This window comes from Larimichthys crocea, chromosome XVI, assembly GCF_000972845.2.
Source record: "Larimichthys crocea isolate SSNF chromosome XVI, L_crocea_2.0, whole genome shotgun sequence".
NCBI lineage: Eukaryota > Metazoa > Chordata > Actinopteri > Sciaenidae > Larimichthys > Larimichthys crocea.
In genome coordinates, this window is record NC_040026.1 from 16713966 (window position 1) to 16736466 (window position 22501).

At 42.0% G+C, this 22501-nt stretch overlaps 1 protein-coding gene and 1 long non-coding RNA gene across 2 annotated transcripts in view; one reads left to right on the plus strand and one right to left on the minus strand.

Moving 5' to 3' along the window:
* Positions 1-703: 703 nt before the first annotated feature.
* On the minus strand, positions 704-6420 carry LOC113747915 (uncharacterized). The gene is made up of 3 exons (XR_003463989.1): positions 6314-6420; positions 5952-6171; positions 704-1983 (listed from the first exon to the last, which is right to left on the minus strand). It is a non-coding gene; the product is annotated as an uncharacterized LOC113747915 (long non-coding RNA).
* The window catches only part of LOC104929798 (zinc finger MIZ domain-containing protein 1), a 111454-nt gene continuing 95130 nt past the window's right edge, over positions 6178-22501 (plus strand). Inside the window, exon 1 of the mRNA XM_010744452.3 lies at positions 6178-6412. The gene's annotated coding sequence lies outside the window, so the exon portion shown is untranslated. The remainder of the gene's footprint in view (positions 6413-22501) is intronic.

Consider the following 22501-nt stretch of genomic DNA (forward strand, 5'->3'; position numbering starts at 1 on the left):
CAGTTTATTTATTTTTACAATGATCATTTAGTAATCACTTTAAACCGTGATGTTTTTATAACCCTCACCATCATCTTCCCCTAACCACTTTGTTTTATGGCCAAACCTGACCACAGTGCTGTCACATCATGAAACTGATTTAAACATTCAGTTGGTTTTGGAGCCACAATGATGGAAATGATGTCGTCCTGCTTACTGTGTCAGCACATTAGCTTCTGTTGTTGTGTGTATGTGTCGTTCTAGAGGGCATCTACAAACTACATATTTTGTTGTTTTATTTCGAGGACTTGCTGAAAACTCTTAACATTTAACACTCGTTAAATGTCAAATTAGCTGGAGACAAATCCAAAACATTAATCTGTTTTCTTAGTTTATATTTCTAAAAATAAATACTTTTTTTGTATCTATGGTGATCTACAGGAACACACAATATTTAAAATTCAATATTTACACAATATTATATATATATTTTTTTAATGATCGGTTAGTCTATCTATCCCAGCATGAGACTCTGTTTGTGTTTTTGCTATTATTTTAACATTGTTTTATTGTTTATTATTGTTTTTATATTGTTCTTTGTTTTATATGTCTTATTTCATGTTCTATTTTATGTACAGCACTTTGTGTCAGCTGCAGCTGTTTTTAAAGGGCTTTATAAATAAAGTTGAGTTGAGTATCCATTCGGCTTTTTTCTCAGTTTTATATCATCGTAAATGGAATAAATCTGTATTCTGAGCTTGTAGTTTTTCTGCTTTATAATATTTTTAACGGACTATTTTTGATAGCAATTTGCCAATGTTAGCTTGGGCTCTCGAAACTGGTGACAGGTATTTTTCACCTTTACACATCCAGTCTCTAGAATGAATCGACTAATCGATTAATCGCAAAATAATAAACTGATATGAATTCTTAATGACGCAAACATTGGCAGTGGCTTTGTTGTGATGTTCTTTAAACAGGCGATATTCTCGTGATGTGATTTCAGTGGAGTTTGTATTACATTTCCTGCACGTCAGCACTGCAGTGATCATGTTATTCCTCTCAGTTTATAGTAGCAAAGGAAACATGTTGTCAACCCGCTCGCCTCTCTTCTCTCTCTCTCTCTGCACTGTCTCCCTCTGTCTCTCCCACTTCTTCATTGCCCATGGCCTGAGGGAACAGTTGGCTTTCTGAATGCTCTTCCCCCCTTTGTGAGCACACATTGATTGGCTCTCCGCTCCCCCCAAAAGCAAAGCAGCATGGGGTGCCGGCAGCCAGCTTTCTGCTGGTGCTGCTCAAAAAGTCTGAGGGAAGAAGAAAAAACAAAAAACGAGGGGTTGGAAATCATCAGGAGGCTTCACCACAGCCTGTCGAGGTATGTCTGTTCTCTCTGTCTGCCTCTCCTGCTATAATGAGAATCAATGGGGTTTATCACATTTCCCTCATGTCTTTTTGTCAAATGGAGCGCAATAGTTGTCTCCACTGTTTGCAGAGCCCTCGTCTTCCTCCTCCTCCTCATTGCCCTCCTGATTCCCTCCAGCCTTTGCAATCCTATTTGTTGACCAGACTCCACTGCTCAGTCTGCAGCGCTGTCACCGGGTCAAACACAACAGAACCCCAATAACACAGTTGTTTGGGGATAGACGCACATGAACCTGAAGGGGCTTGGTACAGTAAGAATGAAAGCACAAAAATCTGTCGTCTACAGCGATAATTTAACTCACATTTTCATGTTTCAGCGAAAGAAAGTGGAAGCAAAATATGCCAGCACAGCTCTTGAACATCATAGTAAGTAGACCCTCGGGAATGAACGACTCCAACACTGTCTCTCTCTCCATATTTTCGGACACACCGCCGAGCAGCATGAGCTCCCTGTCCACAGCAGAGTAAAGTGTGCACTGTGAACACATTTGGACTGGAAGACAGCCAGTGGTTGGTTGGTTGTGGAGGATGTGGGCTGGTCTCTGGAGCCTGGCGGTTGTTCATTCATAAACCAGGTGGGAACTGTAAATGAAAACACAGACATGTCCCTGCCTACACTTTGAAAGATCACATTGTGCTGTTTTTACACGAGGAGCAGCAGGATGTGTGGGGATGTGTCCAACATCCACGTAAATCTCAACTGAAAAAAAAAAAAAGTGAAGAGAGTATTAGATTTTCATTTTTATTAAAACTTGGGTTGGATCAAATCTGACATGAAACTAGACGTGGTGAAACAGTCCATTTGTCTTCATGACCGCCATCTGGACGACACAATATGGGTGTTTATGGGGTGTTATTATACCAGGTAAATCCCTCTCATAAACTCTAACAAGCAATGGACACTGACAGACAGAAAGATCCGTTTATTCACTGCAATGCCTTCATGAGCATGATTTAAGAAGATACTCTAGATGAGTTATCAGTCCAGCACTAACCCTGTCTCATGAAACTTCATGTCCTGCATTTGGCGTGTGATCAGGTTTAGGCAAAACAATAATCTTACCTTATCATTAACAAGTGCTTTGACTTGCTTAATAATGCATAAATTGCCATAAGTGGATATTGTGGGAATAGGAAGTTAAATGCTGCAAGTTAAAAACTGACAGACAACTTTGCAGATTCATGCATTCAAAACAGAGGACGTGTAATCATTTTGCTGATCTTTTGACTTTTCCTGTAGCTCCATCATCATGTTTCTACCATCCAATGCTTTGCAACACGCTAAACAAAGATGATGAACATTATAAACATTATACCTGTTTAGCGTGCTCCTGTTAGAGTTTAGTGCCTAAGCCTCCCGAGCTGCTGCAGCACGGTTGTAGACTCTTTGTTTTAGCTGGAGCTTGTTTGCTGACAAAGTTAGCTGCCTCCTGTGGCTGGATATGACAATGATGAGAAAACAGTTCACTGGAAAAAACACTAAAATGCTGAACAGAGCTGAGGAGTTGACATGACGTCTCACTGCCTCTGATTGTCATGTCTGTAGATTTGCCACTACACTATAAAAAATGTTTTTACAGTGGAAAAACTGCCAAACCATGACAATAAAAGACTAAATAATATGCCATTTAGTATAGTATAGTATATAGTTTATCAAAAAGGTTATGCCATACATACTACCGTAAAATTCTGACAACCATAACTGTCAGTTTTTTACCGTTTCAATGTTAATTTCAATGTAAACTGATTTATAATATCCTCTTCTACTGTCTATAGAGCGACTTTTTTGGTCTCTAAAATCAGAATGAACGAGACAATAAACAACATTGTTACACTGACTATCGAACCCACATGAAGTCACACTCAGTTTGCACTTGAGCCTGTGCTATGTGCGAACACTTTCAAAGACTAAATTCTTTATAAGGTTTTAGATTTACATATTGCATAGTTCACTGTTACTGGTTTTATTTACCTGTTATTTACACATGTGTATATAGTGTTAAAATAGGATATCGTTTAGGTGTATAGTGTTAGTTTTGTTTTCTTGCTATCACTTACTATCTAACTTACCGTTTGGGAGCTGATGTAACGAAAACAATTTCCCTTTGGGGATTAATAAAGTATTTCTGATTTCTGATTTCTGATGCTACAGTGTTGAACATCACTCAAGAGTACAATTTTTAAAGCATTTTACTATCAGACTTATTCTGACTGAGCCTCCTTGACCCAGTTGTGATAAGGAAAAAAATTCCCATCTATATTTGGATCAGTGTGTCTGTCTTGCACTGGCGAACAACACGTCATCTGGAGAGAGGAGGTGTCACTACGCTGTGATCACAGGTCTGACAGGTCGATCCCTGTAAAAACATCCCGGTGGAACGCAACAGGGAGGATTTTAGATCATGACGGTCAGTTATTCTGCTGAGAAAGACAGCAAACGTGATCATCAAGTGAAACATGCATCGAATCCTTAAATGTGCCGATACTGAACCACAAGAATATACGTAGTCCTTCCAGCTGAGTGTGACGAGCTTAAGTGGCCTGAGACAAATTGTTGAATGAGGGCTATTTTAAGCTATTTAATAGGCGGCAATTGAGGAATTCCTACCAGTGAGAGCACCAAACAGCTGCCTAACTGCATTTAAAATTAGCCGTGTGGTACAAAATATAGATCTAAAGCACTCTGGCTCACACTCAAATAGGATTTCACCTATAAAGAGAACAGTTTTAACTAATTTAACCAACCAGCCTGTGGTCATATTTACTTGACTGACCTCTTTTGTAGTTGTACATGCAATCTTTAAAAGGTCCAGCGTGTCAGATTTAAGGGGCTCCATTGACATAACACGGCAGAAATGGAATATAATATGTTTTAATTAGTGTTTAATCACTTGAATGAGCCTTTTATATCTACAGGGTCCTCTTCCACGGTTGTCTGCCATGTTTCTACAGTAGCCCAGAAGGGACCAAACACTGACTCTAGATCAGGCTATCATAGTTTTTCCTTTACATTTTAAACAGGAAGGCGAGTGGAGGGGGTTGCAAGCTTGATGACACTAAATCCCACACATTGCTCCCTTAAGCATGTTGTCAACTTTGAATTTAGTAGCAGCAAATAAAATTTGGATGTGGAAACAAAAGTTTGTTCCTGCATCCTCATGCAACAATTGCAATTAGCGAGGGGGGGGTAAATAAATAAATAATCCAATCAGCGTTAGTGGGAAATGTTCGCATTAGCCAAATTCAGGGATGGCTTACAAGGCTGAAATCAATGCTTCCTGTCACCTTTTAGCAGGACAAATGGCGCCTATTGTTGCAGCCCTGTATCCCTCCCCCTAACTTAGACAGCTGGGGTAGACACACAGGCCAGAAAGCAGAGAGCGAGAGGGGGGGGGGGGGGGGGGGGGGGGACTCGAACACACCAGCAGTGTGTATCGCATGGATGTATGGTGACTTACAGAGGGGAAGGAAACCAGTGTGACCACAGCCCAACTTTGAAGAGTCAGTCACAGCACACCATGTGGTGTGTTTCTAACTTTTGACATGGGGTGCTTCCAAACAGGCCACAGTGGCAGCAGCAGGTCAATGTGTGTGTTTATGTGTGTGTGTGTGTGTGTGTGTGTGTGTGCGTGTGTCTGGATGCTGCTTGGCACAGTCATGGCTCCTTGACGTCAGCGCTCAGCCCAGACTGCTGCTGCTGCTGCTGCTGCTGCTGATGCCGCTGCTGCTCTCAAACATGTCTTTGTTATTCAGAGCTTTCCATCAGAGAGCGGCGACCTGCAAAACACGGAGGGTGGCGTCCACTGCGAGGAGGATCACGGGATACGACAGGGAGCACAGGGAGCGCGTGGGTCTATGCGTCAGTGCGCCGGTGTGAGCGCGTGTGCGCGTGTTTGTTGTTGTTTTTTAGGTTATTATGTCTTTTATTTAATTTATAGTTGATGTTTATTTTGTAAATAAACGAACAGACTGTGATCACAGAGTTCATTTAAAGGATTTATTATTATTAATATTATTGGATATTTATATATTTATTTAAATTATTTTTATTTTATTTTATCTATTGTGATTATTATTGTTGTATATTTTAAAATAAATATATACTTAAAATATTTTTTTAAATATTTTTAATTGACATTATATATTGCTTTTATTTGTATATATTTTTTGTTATAGTTTATGAACAATATATATTTATATATTTTTATTTTATCAAATTCTATCATTTATTATTTGATCTATTATGATTCTTATTATTATTGTATATTTTGTATTTTTGTAATTTGTTTTATTTTATGGATTAATATTATTTTATTGTTTATATTGTTATTGTTGTAATACATTTTACAATATTTTCATATTTCTAATATTTGTGTTTATTATTATTATTGACTACTCTTACTAATGGTAAATACCTATATTACTTTGTCACGTGATAAATAATTCATTTAAAATTGAACTAAATAACCATTTCATGTAATTGAATCAATAAAGAGAACAAATGAAACACTCAGCATGTTCAGTTTCCATGCGTGTACTCCATAACGTACTAGATTTATGTATCATAGACTGTGTGTACACAGCATAGCAGACCCGGCTCGGTTGGTTGGTTGGTTGGTTGGTTCCAGTCTCGGAGCGGGTCGCTCCAGCAGATCCAGTGTACCGGATGAATGCTGAGCTGAGCTGAGCGACATTCCGGCTCCGGTTCCTCTCTCTCTCTATCTCTCTCTCTCTCTCTCTCTCTCTCTCTCTCTCTCTCTCTCTCCGCTCCTGATGGCGTCAAAAAAGAAAAAAAATCCGCGACACATTTTGTCAGCAGCCACCGAGCATGGGTCCCTTTGGTAATAGAATAGCCAATGTAATTTGACACTTCAACTTACTGCGCTCTCTCCGAGTCTATTCAGTTACTCACCCACTGACGTTGAGCCCATTCTCAGTGGCCGTGAGGGGGGAAGATATTTAAAAACAAGAGCCCGAAAATTACCGAGGACTTTCTCCGCGTAATAACCCGGTGAGTAAACTGCAAACTTAAAAAAAAAAAACGCTGCTTATCCCCGGCGTGTCGCTGCGAGCCTCTCTTGTTGTCTCGGTTGAAGGTTTTTTTGGGGTTTTTTTTTTGTTTCCACTTTTGGCTCAGATTGTTTCTCAACAATAGAGTGACCACTTGAAGTGGCACTGAGGGAGAGCACACGTCGGGAGTCTGTAATAATAATCAGCCGCGGCTTTATTGTGATTATGATTATTGGCGTTTATTATCACTAGGCGGCTGTGCCCGTGCGCCCGTCTCGGGATTTGAACCGGCGTGCTGCTGTTGTTGAAAGCAGGTTGTGCATTTCGTTGGTAACAGATGCCGCGTTGATCTCCAAAGCGTCGGAGGGGCTACATTTGTAGCAGGCTTGCGTGCGTTTTGCTTGCAGAATGAATCACGCCGCGCTGCGTGTGTCTGTGCGCGTCTGTGCGCAAAAGCTTCTCCTTCATGTTTATTTATTTATTTATACATATTTATTTGGTACCCTTTTTTTTCTCGGATTATGATGTGCACAAAGCACATGGTTTGTGTGTAAATGTGCTGCTGCTGCTGCTGCCGCCGTGCAGGCTTGCAGGATCAACTCATCAGTGGTGGCCAATGCGCGGATTTCTCCACTGAAATGTCACGTTTAATGTTTTTTTATTTATTTATTTTTTATTTCTGAACTTTGGTAAGAGCAGCACGTGTGCATACTGTCAGATATCAATGTATTTATGTCACAGCCTCGGAGTTATCATCCTCCTCCTGCTGCTGCTGCTGTTAAATAAAGGGGGTTTAACAAGTTGACTCCCCAAATTCCTGCTGTCTGAATATGGAACCAGTTTGAACAAGGGGAGGGTGGCTCTCTCATATAGGACTGGGCTGGTTTCCACTTGCTGTACATCTGTCCGAGAAGCAAAAAGCATGGCCAAGTGGAAAAAGTAAGCCCCCCCACTCCCCGATCTGCTTCCTAACCATTGTCGGTGAACTAGAGAGAGTGTGTGTGTGCTGCTCTGTTGGTCTGTTTGCTTCTGAAAGGTCCAGTTTGGGAGTATCAAGCGAGCGAGCATGCACAACAAACACACATGCAGATGTTCCTTGTCTTTTTTTCTTGTGAAATGTCCAGAAGAGCTCTTCCTGTTTTTGTTTTGTTGCTGCTGAAAAGTTCATTCTCCTTCGCTCGTCTGCTTCGAGCTGCAGCATCCCGGTTTGTCCTGCACACCCGGCTGCTCATGGGGGTCATGTAGAAACTTCCGTGGTTACTGCTTTGTTTACATTTCTGTGTTGTGGTTTAATAGCTGCTGGACTGACTTCTCCGGGAGACTCGGCTGGTTTTTTAAAACTTTCAGATGAAAGCCTCGTGCACCTTGGTCCTCTCTGATTGCTCTTCGCACAAATCTCTGCATGGGCCACCTTTCCAAAAACACTGGATGGCGATGCGTGATTAAACGCTGATTGAGCTCTGCTTGAAAACTTCAAACTTCCAGTATAGGTTTTTCGTTGGTGTCAGACAGGAGGAGAAGGGGGAGGAGGTTTTCTGTCCCGTCCCCTCTGTGGGGCCCCAGGTTGGGCTCCTGAATAACCATGGGGCAGACCCCACCAGGCTGACCTTCTTCTATACAAGTTGAGGATGTTGAAACACCAGCCGTCAAACAAAAGACACATTGAAACAGAGATCTGCAGCCCAGCACGTGTGTCTGGGCGCTGAAGTAGACCATTTATTAACTCCGAATTTGACCAGCGAGAAGCGTCAGCACTTACTGAGGCAGAATAAAAAACTGTAAAAGGATATTAAGCTGCGTCTGGCACGGATTAGTGAGTGATAAACACACAAATACTTTTATTTTGAAATCAAATTTCACGTATCTCGTTGACACCTAGAGCAAACCTTTTAATTTGTCTGACCTGCAAGCTGGTCTAAGGTCTGTGTGTGGCTCTGTGCGGGGTGGGAGTTTTTTTTTTCTTTTTCTTTGGCTCTAGCCTTTCCACCCAGCCGACGAGGTGAGAGTAAAGGCGGAAGCTTGGAAATGGCCGTGCCACATGGGAAATAATTCAACTCTCAGATCAGAGAGGACACACAAGAGGCCTCATTACCTCCAGCAGTACTGCTGGCCAGCCCTGCGAGGAGAATGAGAGCTTGTGCGCCTCAGCCAGCCACACTCACCTCCTGTAATATTGTCTGTACGCTGCATCTTTTGTCTGGAAATATTCCTGCAACACAGCGCACGGTGACATTGTACACCCAAATAGTTAAGAGACAAACCCAGCATCATATGTCTCCCAATGGTTTGCAGCCTGAGCCTCCTTCTTTTTTTACCAACAATGTGTGCTTAAGTAGCTGGTAAACATGGCTGTTAGATGGTGTATAATGTCATAATGTTATTGATTCGACTTGGGAATTCCACTTGCGGCGTGCAGCCCTCTTAAGCACTCTAACGTGGGGAGGGAAAAAAAAAAAGAAAGGCGACCGACTGCTCTTCCTACGCGGTCAGAACCTGTGGGAGGTTTGTGTAGGTTTTGCTCAAGGTCCCTTTTGTGTTGTCTTTGCTAGAGAGAATAAACTCCTGGGATGAATCACCCCTGCTGGTATGGCTATTTTCAAAGAGTGAGCAGAGCGCAGGGCAAAGCGTGGCGCGCTCTCCGTGCGGAAAGTGTGTCACTGGGCAGCTGGAGTAGCTTAATCATGAGGTTTAGTTTCAAACGGCGCTTGGTTTTTTAATAATGTCCTTATGTCACATGCGAGCGATCGGAAACATCTTAACAGGTTAATGTGATGCTGTGATATCTCTGGAAGTGAGTAGATTGTACATTGTAACACATAATCCACCAAAAATACTGTGTTTCCTAACTCTGCTACATTTGTTTGAGAGCTGTAGCTACTAGCTACTTTGCAGATAAAGAATACTGTTTAATATTTTATGAAATATGTCGCATTTTTCTAGATTAAATCGACCTTTCCGGGCCTGTGAAGGAACCAAAACTAAGTGAAGAAGGTCAAAGTTTCTCGAAAATCTTAATAAACCGAGCACAAGATGAAGTACTTTCCATCTGCCCATAAACTTTTTGGAGTGCATGAACTTTTGTGGTGTGTGTTAACGGCTTGTGACCCTTTTAAAAATGATGCAACATGTACTTGCAGCTCATTGTCACACACAGTATTATTACACTGTGGTATAGTGCTAGTTTTACTATCTGAATACTTCTTCCACCACTCAAAATAACAAAATTTGCTCGACATCGCACCCCCGTATTCTTCCCACATGTGTAATTGTGCATTCCGTGTGTGTGTGTGTGTGTGTGTGTGTGTGTGCTGATTTGTGACGCTCCACCTCGGTGACGCACTCGCCACGGTAACGTGTAACCGTGCAGATATCCACAGAGGGGTTATATGATGGAGAGAATGGTCAGACTGTACCTGTCAGCTTAACTGTTGACTGTTAATATGAAGCTTCTATTTTCAAAACACAGCTCAGGGAAAGGGAATCCGTGTGTGTGTGTGTGTTCAAAACACAGCTCAGGGAAAGGGAATCCGTGTGTGTGTGTGTGTGTGTGTGTTTGTGTTTCGTGCAGCATGGAGATACAGAGCAAAGCGAGGGATGGGAGAGGTGCTGGGAGTGACGCCAGACCACACATCATTTAATCATGTTAGAGTGTGCAACCACTTTGTGCATATTTTCGGTTGCACTGCTGATAGGAGTTGTTGTTGTACAAACTGTACGTGTACAGAGGGCTCGACGGGAGGAACGGGGATGACAGTTTTGACAGAGAGGAGGAAAAATAACCCTTATTTTAGGGGCGGGGGGTTGAGTTTGTCAAATTGTAGATTAATTTCAGCTTTATGACCACGATACGGTAATAAAAATCTGATTTTTGCTGCTGCAGCTGCACGCTTGTGAAACGTGAAGCAACAACGTTCGAGACCACTTAAAAGTTGAGCCTGTGACCATTGTGCATATTAGCATTGGATTTGAACGTGTCCTTTTGGCTTAATCCCACTGTTGACTCGCCTGCTAAGTACTGAGTGTGTTATTTCTGCTCTTTTTAGGGAGCCCCTCTCTGCATAATCTCACTTAATCTAATCTATCCCTCTTTATAATAGACTGGGAATGATGTGACTTTATAGAAAAAGCTTTAGTGTAGATCCATACCAAACAGACTTCTTCCCCAACCCCTCTGGCAAAGCTCTTGTGAAAATGCAAGTGACCTCTGCGGCCCTTGTTAGTCTGAACAATAGGCCTGCCTCCTCTTACAGCTGCAGCCATGCTGGAGGGGAAGTTAACCGGAACACAAAAAGAACACAAAACTCGTGATTAATAGGTCTAAATACTGTATTTTTGGCTTGATCCCACGCCTGCTTGGTGCACAAGGAAAATTCCCTTTTTTTATTTATAATATCAATTACATGCACGATTTGGGGTTCTGCAACTAATAATTATTTTCATGATTAGTCGTTTTGTCAAAAAAGAAATCTGTATAACTCCCCGCATTTCATCTTGTGTTGTCCGGCCAACATATTCAGAGAGAAATATTCCGTTTCCAATCATCTATGACAAAGAAAAGCATGAAATCTTCACATGTGAGATGCTTTAACCAGGAAATATTGCTTTAAAAACTTCAGGAAAAAAGACGATTCGATTGACTAATTGTTGCCGCTCTCGCAGGATTAGTGCTCAAAGCGGCTGACGGAGTTCCTGAAGATGAATGGCATGAAACAATAAGTCGATTATTCAGTTTTATTAGCGTCAGTCGTTTATCAAGCAATGAAGCTTCTAAATTATGAAGATCTGCTGCTTTTCTTGTTCATTCGGCTTTAGACTCTTGTTAAACAACAACCCTGACTAATATTTTATAGACTAAACAAATAATTAATTGAGAAAATAATCAGCATATTAATTGATAGTGGAAATAGTTGCAGAAATAGTCTCATCTATGTGCCAAATTATTGTGATTTGTGCTTCAGCTGACAGGTTTCCCGAAGATCTGTCTAATGTGGGAGTGATATATGAAATCAAAACGTAGTTAACATACAGTAATATGCTGTTTGTTTACATGTTTGGGAGTCAAACAGGGGAGTTAGGCTGCAGCATGATAGTTGTAGTAAAGAAACAACAAACTTAAATCTAATCTGCCAACATTTGAACCCGTGCTGGATATATTTGGAGCTTTTGAGACCCCTAGCAGTCGCGGGCTCATGCATGTTGAATGTGACATGCTGTGAAAAACATACGCAGATGATGTCACAGTGCAGCACCGCAGCGTTAAGTGTAAATGAAAGGCTCTGAATCATGAATAACATCCGGCTTCTCCCGAGTCTCATCTTCTATAAATTAAACAAAGTCCAAACCCAGGAAGCTTGAAGGGTTGTCAAATCTTAGCAGCGTAGGATAGTGTTGCACGGCACGACATATTTCTTTCTTAAATTTCAGCGTAAACTGAGAAACTAGCAGCTGCTCTGGAAAATTTGAAAACGGCGTCTCGAGAGGTGTAATCTCACGATCAAAAAAAAAAAAGAGACTCCTGAGGGGTTCTGTTGAAGCATCGCAGCGTCTAGTATGAGAGTATAGGAGAGAGAGATCCACACCTCTGATGAGTAATGAAGGTGATTCTGAGCAAGTGGTGGAATTACATTCAACAGAGCCCGCAGGGGTCCATATCTCATTGTTCTCTGACAGGGAAAATTAACTGGGATTTACTAATACACAGGGAACGTCCTCGTCCTTCCCCCCATCCTCTCTCTTTCTCTCGCTCTCAAAGAAAAGGTCTGAGGGTAATCTCCTTCCCCAGCAACACCCCCGCCTGCTCTCCGTCTGAATCCTCCACTCGCTCCACCCCAAATACAAATGTCAGATGCTTCCAAGTTTGTTATCAAGATGTAAAACGCGAGCGGATGAAATCGCCAACGTGTCGGGCGGTTTGCTCGTTCGTCCGCTGCCGTATGTCGACGCACAAGAGGCTTGTATTCAAATATTGTTTTTGCATTTCACCTGTTTTCCTTTGCATAGTGCCAAAAGTCTGAGATGACCCGAAGCAAAGAGGGTGTTAATCTCACACAGGCTTTGATTCTAATCAATAATACTCCTTTTTTTGTTGTTATATCACTTAAAATCTCTGGCTGGTGTGTTATGATTTAATAACAGTTTAACTGTTAGGACTCTTTGCGTGTGATTTGATCCCATTTGATTGAAGCGACAGAAGAAAATAACCCAACATCTGTGAGCAGATTTCTGATCACTGCTGTCAGCCTGGAGGATTTGCTGCTTTTCTCTGTTTCATATGATTGAACATTGAATATGTTCAGATTTAGGACTGTTGTTGGAGACAAAAACAAGGACCCTGGGCATTAATAATGGGCCATGTGTCAACTCTTTTTACACCTACTTTAAAGCTGCGAAAATAGCACAGATGAACAATAACATAAAAAAACACTTTGTTCTCAAATAACCAGTTGTTTAAATGTTGGTATCGCTACGTTTTTTTTTACAGGACTTAATGTAAAACTGTCCCAGCAGAGCTTCAACAGAAACGTGTCGCTTCATTTAGGCTTGATAGATTTACTTTACTTGCTTACATTCAGTTTTGTTCCATGTTTGCTCCCCTCTCTGACAAATATAAACACAGTTTAGAGTGTAATACAAACTCTCTTCTGAACAGCAGCAATGATTCATCGGAAAAAAGCTGCAACATCCTTTTTAGTTTGCACGGTAGCATCTCCGACACAAGTGCTGCGAGAGTGTGTTTGTGAGAATTACAGGACTTTTTAACAATTTCTTCAGTGAATCTGTCAATAAAATATCCAAGAATGGTGAAAAATGGCCCACAAATTGCTTATCTAGTCTAAAATCACCCAAATTTAAAATCCCGCTGATCAGCTAACTGTTTAACTGATAAATCCTTTCAGCATCAGGTTCAGATTTCTCTGTCATCAGTGGAGCTCCCACAGAATCATTTATCTCACTTGATTTTCTCTCTTTTGAGTCTTTTTTCTTTTACTCTGTTCAAACTAAACCGTCTAACCGATGATGAAGCAGGGGCAGACAGCACTAACACCACACCCTCCGCCTGTGTGTCAGCTTACACTGCACCCTGGCTCTAACACGGTGTCTGTGTGCGGTCGGTTACCCAGGTGCAAGGCATGCATCACAGACCAGAACTGATACACTAACGTGACAGCTGTGGGCAGTGAAAGAAGACCATGACAGACCGTCTCAGCACTGGATAGGCTGGAATATGTTAACCCTTAACATCCGATTGATGCTTTTTGAGTCCTTTATGATGTCCATCCGTGAATTAGCTCAGAAACCGTTGCCTTATTTGTTTGTTGGCTCACGAGGATGGGAGCACCCTGACTATCATGTTTTTATGGTTATTAAATTGAACCTTAATCTCGCCCCATGACACTCAGATCTTCAGTGTTACAGTGATGCAGGTGCTTGTTGTCTGTAGTGTAAACAGGAACTGCTAGTAGCTAAAGCAGACGTGACTATTCATGGTGCAGATTTGGCCGCAGTGTAAACAAATGAAGACAAAAAAAAAAAAAAAAAAACTGGGATCAGGTATAACCCACAGATAACTCTGCGTGGCAACACAATACTTCCTGTTTACATCCCCCAAAGCATGACGGAATTGTAGTGTAAGCTTACAGAAAAAAAAATGGGAATAAGACAAAAAAAATCAAAGAAATCTAAATTATAGCTTTTCATCTTTGGTTTTACAATTTGATTTGCACAGAACATCCCACCAATGTGGTTCTAGTATTCCAGGAACACTGACACTGTCCTTTATTCGTTCATGTACAGACATGTGGTGTGTGTTGAATACTTGTGGACAGATGATACAGATTATTTCCAATTGTATACATGTTTTGTGTCCTAGAACATGTAAACTCCAATTGAAGGGTATTTCTGACAGACCCTCCAGGAATTCTTCAACGCAACTTCAGTGAATCTCCATGAATTCAGGGCGGTGTTGCAATTTTAACCAATCACAGCGATTTTTCCGCAACTTTGACCAATCATTGGCTTGAGCTTACGTCGCCAAACTGCCTTCCACTTCACTTCCGTGAACGAAACTGTGATAAGGAACACAGCACAGAATCCCCGTACGACGGGCGCATTTCCTCTGGGTCGGCTTGGAAAGGCTCGGGGGCAAAGGAAGGTACAGTGCCTTCCCACCCGAACCTCGCCGCTCCCCGGGGCCGTGGACTCAGTGCTCGCTGCACCCTCTCCGGGGCTCACCCCCGGGAACGGGGCCCCCTCGCCTACGGCGTGACTGTCGAATCACAACATATCCCAACTTTCACTTCCTCCCGCAACAAAAATGTAAAAAGCACCGCAACTTTCACCGCAATTTTTTTTTTGAAAACCTCATGCAACATCAGGCATTTTAGGCTGCAACTATTTTTTTTTTAAAAAGCCTGCGAAATCCTGCTGGGACTGTTCTGAGTAGCCAAATAATATTCTGAACGTTACTTGGCTACAAGCCCAGGGTTCAAAGGGTCAACAACAAGTTCACTGTGTGTCTGTGTATCATCACAGCATGCAAGTGACCAACAACATGTCTATTTAGCCACGTGCGATGCCGTCCCAGTGGTGACTTTAAATAACTCTTCTGTAAACACTTCCTGTCTCTTTCCTTATGCTCCCTCGTCCGGTTGCCCGGCGGGCCATCCCGTCCTCAGTGGTGACTTCGGGAAATGAACAAGAGGTTGTTTCACACACTAATAGTAATCACAGATATCATAACAACTACCGTTGCTGATGAATACTAATTAATTGGGAAGTGTTTGGCCGGATGTAAACACGCAGCGAGACACATATGCAGACATACTTCGCGTTGCTATTTATAGATGCAGATTGCATAAGATTTTTTATTTTTTTTTCTCCTAACAACAGGGTGTTCTCACTTTGTCAGTATCAAACAGAGAAAAGCTGTAACTGACCAGATTATTTTTACACACACATATATTGCACCCCTAGTCCTTCTTGGCAAACGGTGTGTGGCCCAACGGGTCCCACGGCTTACAAAAATGTTGACGGCGGACGCTATTTTTGACCATCTGCTCTAAAAGGAGGGCATGTTCGAGTCACAGACGCTGTGGTGTGAGGCTGCGCCCGTGATGTGCCTGGCATGTAGAGAGAGAGGGAGAGAGAGGGAGGGAGGGAGAGGGAGAGATGGCTCACCCGAGGGCCCAGCATCCTTCACGTCACCATGGGGCATACACACAGTGCGCGGCTGGTTTCACTAATGTGTGTTACATTAGCATGAAGGGTGATGGAGGCGGGGTGGAGGGTGTGTGTGTGTGTGTGTGTGTGTGTGTTGTGGGGAAGGGAGGGGTTCGATCCTCCACATCTTGGACGAAGAACAAGGGAGAAGATATCCTTGTGCTTGACTTCTAGTGTAAACATCGTCAGTGAGATGAAATAGTCTGAGGTCAGAAATGTCTCAACAAAAGTGTCTGTGTCTTATTCCACCTCTCTCTCTCTCTCTGTGTGTGTGTGTGAGGTAGGAATGTGAAACCTAATCTGGGCTGGCTGGGGGGGTTGGGCACATTGGGTTTCTTTTGGAGAATTAGTTTACGACTTTTTTTTTGGGGGGTGGGGGGGTAGAAAAATCTGGCGGCTACACAACTTTCGCAAACTACTTTCATATTTACCCATTTCTTTGTTTTATTTGAACTTTTACTGCTTGTCTTTCCATTGTTCACATCCTTATGATTCTCATGTACTTCCAAGTGATTTCTTCACGCACGTGTGCAGATAACCTTTCCGTCAAGTCATTTTGGCCTGCGCTTCTTTTCCTAAAACGAGCGAAAATCTTGACGGTTCAGCAGTCTTATTTCAACTTTTTGTTTTCTCTGAACGATAGCCACCAAAGTTGTTTTCCCTGGAGACTCAAACAGTGAATTTTGTCTTTAAATGTACCCTCTAATTATTCGCTGCAGCTGTTAAGAAACCCCCACACACTCCTGATCTGTGGTTTTGCTTGACCTTGGATGTTTAAGGTCGAATGGCACGTCTTGGTTTTGGTGGCACAGTTGCCCACAAGAACCACGTCCACGAAGAACCACGTCCAAAAAAAAAATTAAATTTAAAACATACTACTCTTAGCACTGATGAATCCATGACACCTTGTGGCTTTGTTATTGTCATGTTTGAAATCAGCTGATTGAAAAGGCTTGATGATCACTTGAGGCTATCTTGCAACCTCTTTGTGTGGCATCGGCAGCCACTTCCTTTAGAGGAGGAGGAGGAGGAGGGAGGTGGAGAAGATCATGTGAGCTGTAATTATATTTATGTTGGGTCCTATTCAATCTGTCACAGTAAATTTTGCCTGACTTGTCATATTGTAAATCATTACAGCGGATTAGACGCTGGTTATGAACTCAAAAGGCAGAGGGAAGGATTCTTTTTTTTTTTTTTTTTTTTTTCCTTGTGATCACTGTATTTGTTTGTTTTTGACAAGCTAGTTGTGATGATATTAGCCGTGCCAGTGTTTCCTGGATGTTCTGAATAAATTTTAATTGGGAGGAGAATGGGTAATGTCACCAACGTTTTGCTTTGAAGAAAACCCCTTTCAGAAGAGCGGGCAGTCTTCCAACAGTGGAAGAATGCCTCTAAAAAAGCCTCCGTGTTTCACGAGCAGTCCTCCATCAAAGTCGCACGATGAGCAGAGATGGAAGATTTGACTCTGTTTCTGGCAAGTGTCTTCGTTCCAACCAGTCCTTTTTGATTTATCTGAATCAGCTGAAGCAGGATAGATTTCTGGTGACTGAAAGACTGATGGCTTGCGTATGGCTGTCTTAAAAATCCATGTACTTGCTAGTATCAGTTGACACAATATTACTCATAAATATCCTAATGATTATTTCAATCCGTCACTCATTAGTAAGTGGCACGAATTGTTACTCCCAAATCACTAAAAAGATTAGTTCGGAATGAATGAACTTCTCCCGCCACAATCGTATCATCGGGCTCCGTTTTAATTCACCCCTCGTGAAATTTCTCGGCAGTTAAATCAACTTACCGTGGCTGTTTGACGCACACGTGTTCGGACGCCTTGAGCACAAAGACCGGGTGCGAGCCTCACATGTCGTAGCAGTTGCTTCATTTGTCTACAAAATCGCTTGTTTAGAGAAGCCCTGAATGTTGCATGCGGGCGATTTGTATGCGAATCACATCTACCCAAATAAGACCTCGAAAATTTCCCTAATGTTTACTGCAGCTAAATCACATTTCAGCCTTATTTATGCTGTTGTCTTCACCTGAAGACGTAATTTCATCCTTAATCTTTCAGAGACGCTCTAACTTGCTATATATTATGGATTTCAGCAAGTTCTAAGAGGGAAAGTATGAATTATTTGTGTCATTACTTTTGCTGCTGATAGGAAATGTTTTGCATAATAAACAGCCAAGACAACAAGTGAAAAATTAATGAGCAATATATAGTTTATGATGCATGCCGTGTGATGTTTGCTGATGACTTAAAAAGAAGAAGAAGAAAAAAAACACACTATTCTCTTTGGGGTGATTGTCAACCATCAATTTTCATAACGTCATTGTTGAGCTCGTGAGTATTTGTTTTTATTAATCTCCACAGTTTGTATTGTCATGTTAATTTACTCTACAAGAGTCTCACTACAGAGTGAAATTTTAAGAACAATGAGGATGAAAGCTAAGAAGACGAGGCTCATAACAGTGGAGAAGGATATTGGAGAAGAGTAGTCTACACTATGTTGAACTCCCAAAGCGTCTTTTTTAATATTTAGCTCCTGTCAGTTAAAATCAAAAAGTTTCTCACTTTCTAAAGCTTGGAGAGAGAGAGAGAGAGAGAGAGAGAGAGGGAAACTGCTTCACGGGTGAAAGCCCTCGCACATGAATATTTAATGGTTGCATTTTAACCAGAGTCATAAAATCCAAGAGGATGTGGCTGAAAAGAGAGCAGTGAGGAGTGTGCAAAGTAGGCTACTTTGTTTCTTTATAGTCTGAGCTGAATGCCTGAAAGTCATGTAACTCTTTTTCTGGCTGCACACTGAATCAAATATGTGGATTGTGTCAGGCTAATTTAAAGCCCGGGCCACGTTTAGCGATGTGTTTTTGCAGGGTAAGCAGCTTGTTCTTACAGCGGGATGAAGAAATCCCGGACCTTAAGGGGCTAAATTGAAAATGTTTCATTTTGACACTTCCTTTTTTTTTGTGCACTCAGGAAAATGGATTTGATACACTTAATCCATTTGGCCAGTTGACCAGATTCAGAAGCAACATCTATTCAAGACGCATCAATTTTAGCTTAATGCAGTTTGAGCCCCAAAAAAAACAAGATATCTGTGGATATTTAAAAATGCAACCTCTCCTCCTTCCTCTTCTTCTAGTCTTGTGATGCATTTTTAAAATTCTGTACAGCCCTTCACCGAGCCAGACTCGCAGCAGACAGACACTGAGCTGATTGTTAAGTTTGATAAAGCTCTGTATTTGCGCGTGGCGGGGGGGTTATTTTCGTGTATGTAAGCTTTACTTCACCGAGGTAATCATTTGTCATCCAATATTGAATCTAGTTAAATGGACTCATAAATTGCAATCACTTAACTCTGCCCAACTATTACGTTTAATATTGCTTTGTGGAAAAGGTCAGCCGGCAGTAGATCAGGTTCCAGCAACCCAGATAATTCAGCTGCCTTTTTATGAGTCTTTTTAAGCTCCGGAAAAATCAGCAGCCAAGCAAACTGACTGTACAGTACTTAACGGCAGCGGCACACAGGATACGACACCGCTACTGTTTATGTTTTCTGTCCTTAAATATCCTTAATGCAGCATTTAAAGTGTGTGTGTGTGGTTGGCAGCTTGCAGATAAACCATAGTGGATGCCCTTAAGGGAAGCAAAATAGAAGGCTTTCCCCACTGAAAGGTCCAAAGTGCAGTTGTCCACTCTGCACAGCAACAATGGAGCGGTTGTGCAAACGGAGCCATCAGCGGCACTGGCAAGCCTGGCAAACCAGCTTATCAGGAGGCACTGAGCAGTGGGTGGAGGGGGTAAGTGGAGGTTAGAGTGCATGTGTGTGTGACTTTGTGCGGCGTTCAGTGCTACACAACCTCCCTCAGTTCATTTGGAAGCTGTGTGTGCTCGCTCAGGCTGCAGAGACACAGCTGGGTTGTGCTCTACGCATGGTCCCGTTTGTGTTCGCATGTTATTAACAGCTCCGATTGTGAATATACATTGGTTTGCGTGTGTGTGATAATGTATGAGCTGCTAAAAGAATACTCCACCACAAATATTTCCTTTGTGAGTATCAAATGCACTGGCTGAAATCAATATTAGGATAATAAAGGTTCATATTTATGGCTGAAATGACAATATGCTCATGTCATGGTTTCATTTATTCATTGTTTGGACCAAAAAAATGTCACAAAATAGTGACTGGTGATTTCCCAGAGCAAAGGGTGACAAATTTAAATCTAAAAACCTCAAAATATCCAATTTACAATGAAATAAAACAAAGAAAAATAGTAAAACCTCACATTTGAGAAGCCGTGGCCACACGATAATCAGCTTGTTTGCTTGAAATCTGACTAAATATTTGTTGATTAATGTTCCGTTGATTGATTCAGTTTTAAATGCTAACAATAACACTGTAAGAGGCACTTGCGTCAATAAATCGACTATTTGTCGAGCTGCAAAGTGGTTAGAAAGTTAGTCACTCTGCTGTTTGACAAAGCTCAGAGCTCCGAGATGTTTACATGACATTAAATCTTAAGTATACAATACCACGGCTTGGCGTGTCAGGAGGAGGTTGTGGTGGAGGAATGGTAAGAGCTGAAACGGTTGATTAATCGATTGTTGGATAATAATAATTGAGTTCATTGTTTACACATAAAGGGGACAGACTGTCCCGAGTGTAAGCGTTTCATTTGGAAGGATTTGCTGTTTTTTAATAAATAAAATATCTTTTGAAGGCGTCACCTTTGGATAAACAAACTGTATTTTTAAATCTAATCGGTTTAAAAAAGCGTCTCTGAAAAGTTTGTAACTTGCTCGGTTTTTTGATTCATTCAAACTGCCGACGTCCTTGAAAGAGGAGAGATCAAACATTTCGGAGCCACCTTTCAATATTTAGTATTTGACACCTGAAAGATAGATTTCCAACAGGGTATTCCTTGAATCCCCCCCTTACCTGGAATAGCACGGAGCAGATGTTAAATGGCTCTAACAGGACAGGTGTGGTGAGGGCTATCAGAGTGTCAATATTTGCTTTACTTTTCTTGTCAGTGAAACACATTTTAAAGCCTCGTCTCAACACTGGAGTGACTCTGATTTGAAGTTGTCGGTGGCAGCTCTTTCTCAGAGCTGTTTGAGGTGTTTGGAGGAACGCTTCTTGTGCTCAGCTGAGTTTACTCACTCGCAATATAGTCTGTAGTGCTTTCACTGCATTTCCTTTGGGACACAACACTTGGAAAAAAAAAAAAAGAAGTCTCAAGGTGCCTGTGTTAGGCTTTAGATGTGACTCTGGGTTGGTAAATATTTAGAGAGCAAACATTTTGATACCAGCAGGGATTATAGTTGAGGGAAACATGTTTTTCTAAGAATGTAAATGTCAGCATATTGCAAAGCATAACGCTACATATTTTCATTTTAATGCCAGTCTCCAAAAAAACAGCAGTTTAGCAACTCAAATCCCGCAGAAGAAATCAGATTGTTTTTCCAAGTCTGGCTTATTTTGATGTCGCCTGCCCACTGAAACTCTTTTTTTTTTTTTTGTTGTTCAAAATAGAGTTGCACGATATCCACGGTACCCCGCGGTGCCAAATCGTAACGGTTCCTACTATAATAGAAATTCTACACAAGGAATACTATACTACCGGTTTTCAAACTTGTTTCAGTCTAATTCTTACATCACCAGTATTATGTTTATCATGCACCAAACAACATTATAAGTAATTAATAAGTATTTATAACTTGTACAAACACATTGCGGTTCATAAAAATAATAATAACAAAAAAAGGCTGCAGTATCGCGATAATACCCGAAACTGTGATACTTTGTCTGGTATAGTATCGTGGTTACTCGTTTTGATATCGTGACAACTCTCGTTCAAAAACCATCCCAATTCATCAGCAGGGATTGCTGCCGCCCACAAACAACCAGCATATTTGTTCTGCTGCTTCACCCTGTTGGCTTTGTTGAGGGAAGGTGCCAAAGGTGGATGTTAAACATGTCAAGTGCTATCTGCCTTATTTACTTGGCTGCTGAATATTCATGAGGCTTGATACTGGTGTCAGCCTTCAGCCAGCCGTGCAGAGAACCAGCAGCCGTCAAACAGGCCCGATCCCTCGACGCGCGACTCCTTCCAGAGATCCTCGTCTGCGGCACGTTTACATTTGTTTTCTAATAAGGTGGTGATTTCGCCCCAAAGCTGACAATCGCTTCCTGTTCCAATTTGCGTGCACGGGCCGGTTGAGGGGGACGAGGAGGAGGAGGAGGAGGAGCCGTGCTGCTTCTCGCTTGGAGACGTTCTGGGACGAGGCACCCCGCGAAGAAGAAGAGGAGGGGAGGAAAACGGGTATAACCCCATGTTCTGCAGTCATGCCCATTTACTCCCCCTGACACCTCCGGGGACACGCTCTGACCTCTGCAGGGATCTCGCCTCCCTCTTTACTCTCCCTCATGCGTTTCCTCTCTGCTCTGAGGAAACCGCACAAAATACTTTGTGCATTACAAGAGCTTTTTCGGGGAGGCCCGTCCACCGCTCAGCCTCGTCTAGACTGCCGTGACTGTTGTTGTTTGGCAGCGCCGCCGAGCTGCGGTGTGGGGTCAGACTCACTTGGTATGGCAGCGGAGATTGCAGTGGTTGTCTCATTAAATATGTTTCCTGTGTTAACATGAAAAGCTCATGCTCTTTGTTGTTCCTTGCCTCAGATGAAAGACAGCCTCTGTAGGCTGCAGACACTGTCAACGTGGTAAACGCTGTACATTAGTAATTTGTAGGGTGTTCCAATGAGATCTGGGCAGTGGTTGAATACTTACAAACCAAACAATCAATCAGTTCTTTCAAATAAAAGCTACAGCCTTATATGAAAGTTAAAAATTTCAATGGATCCAAG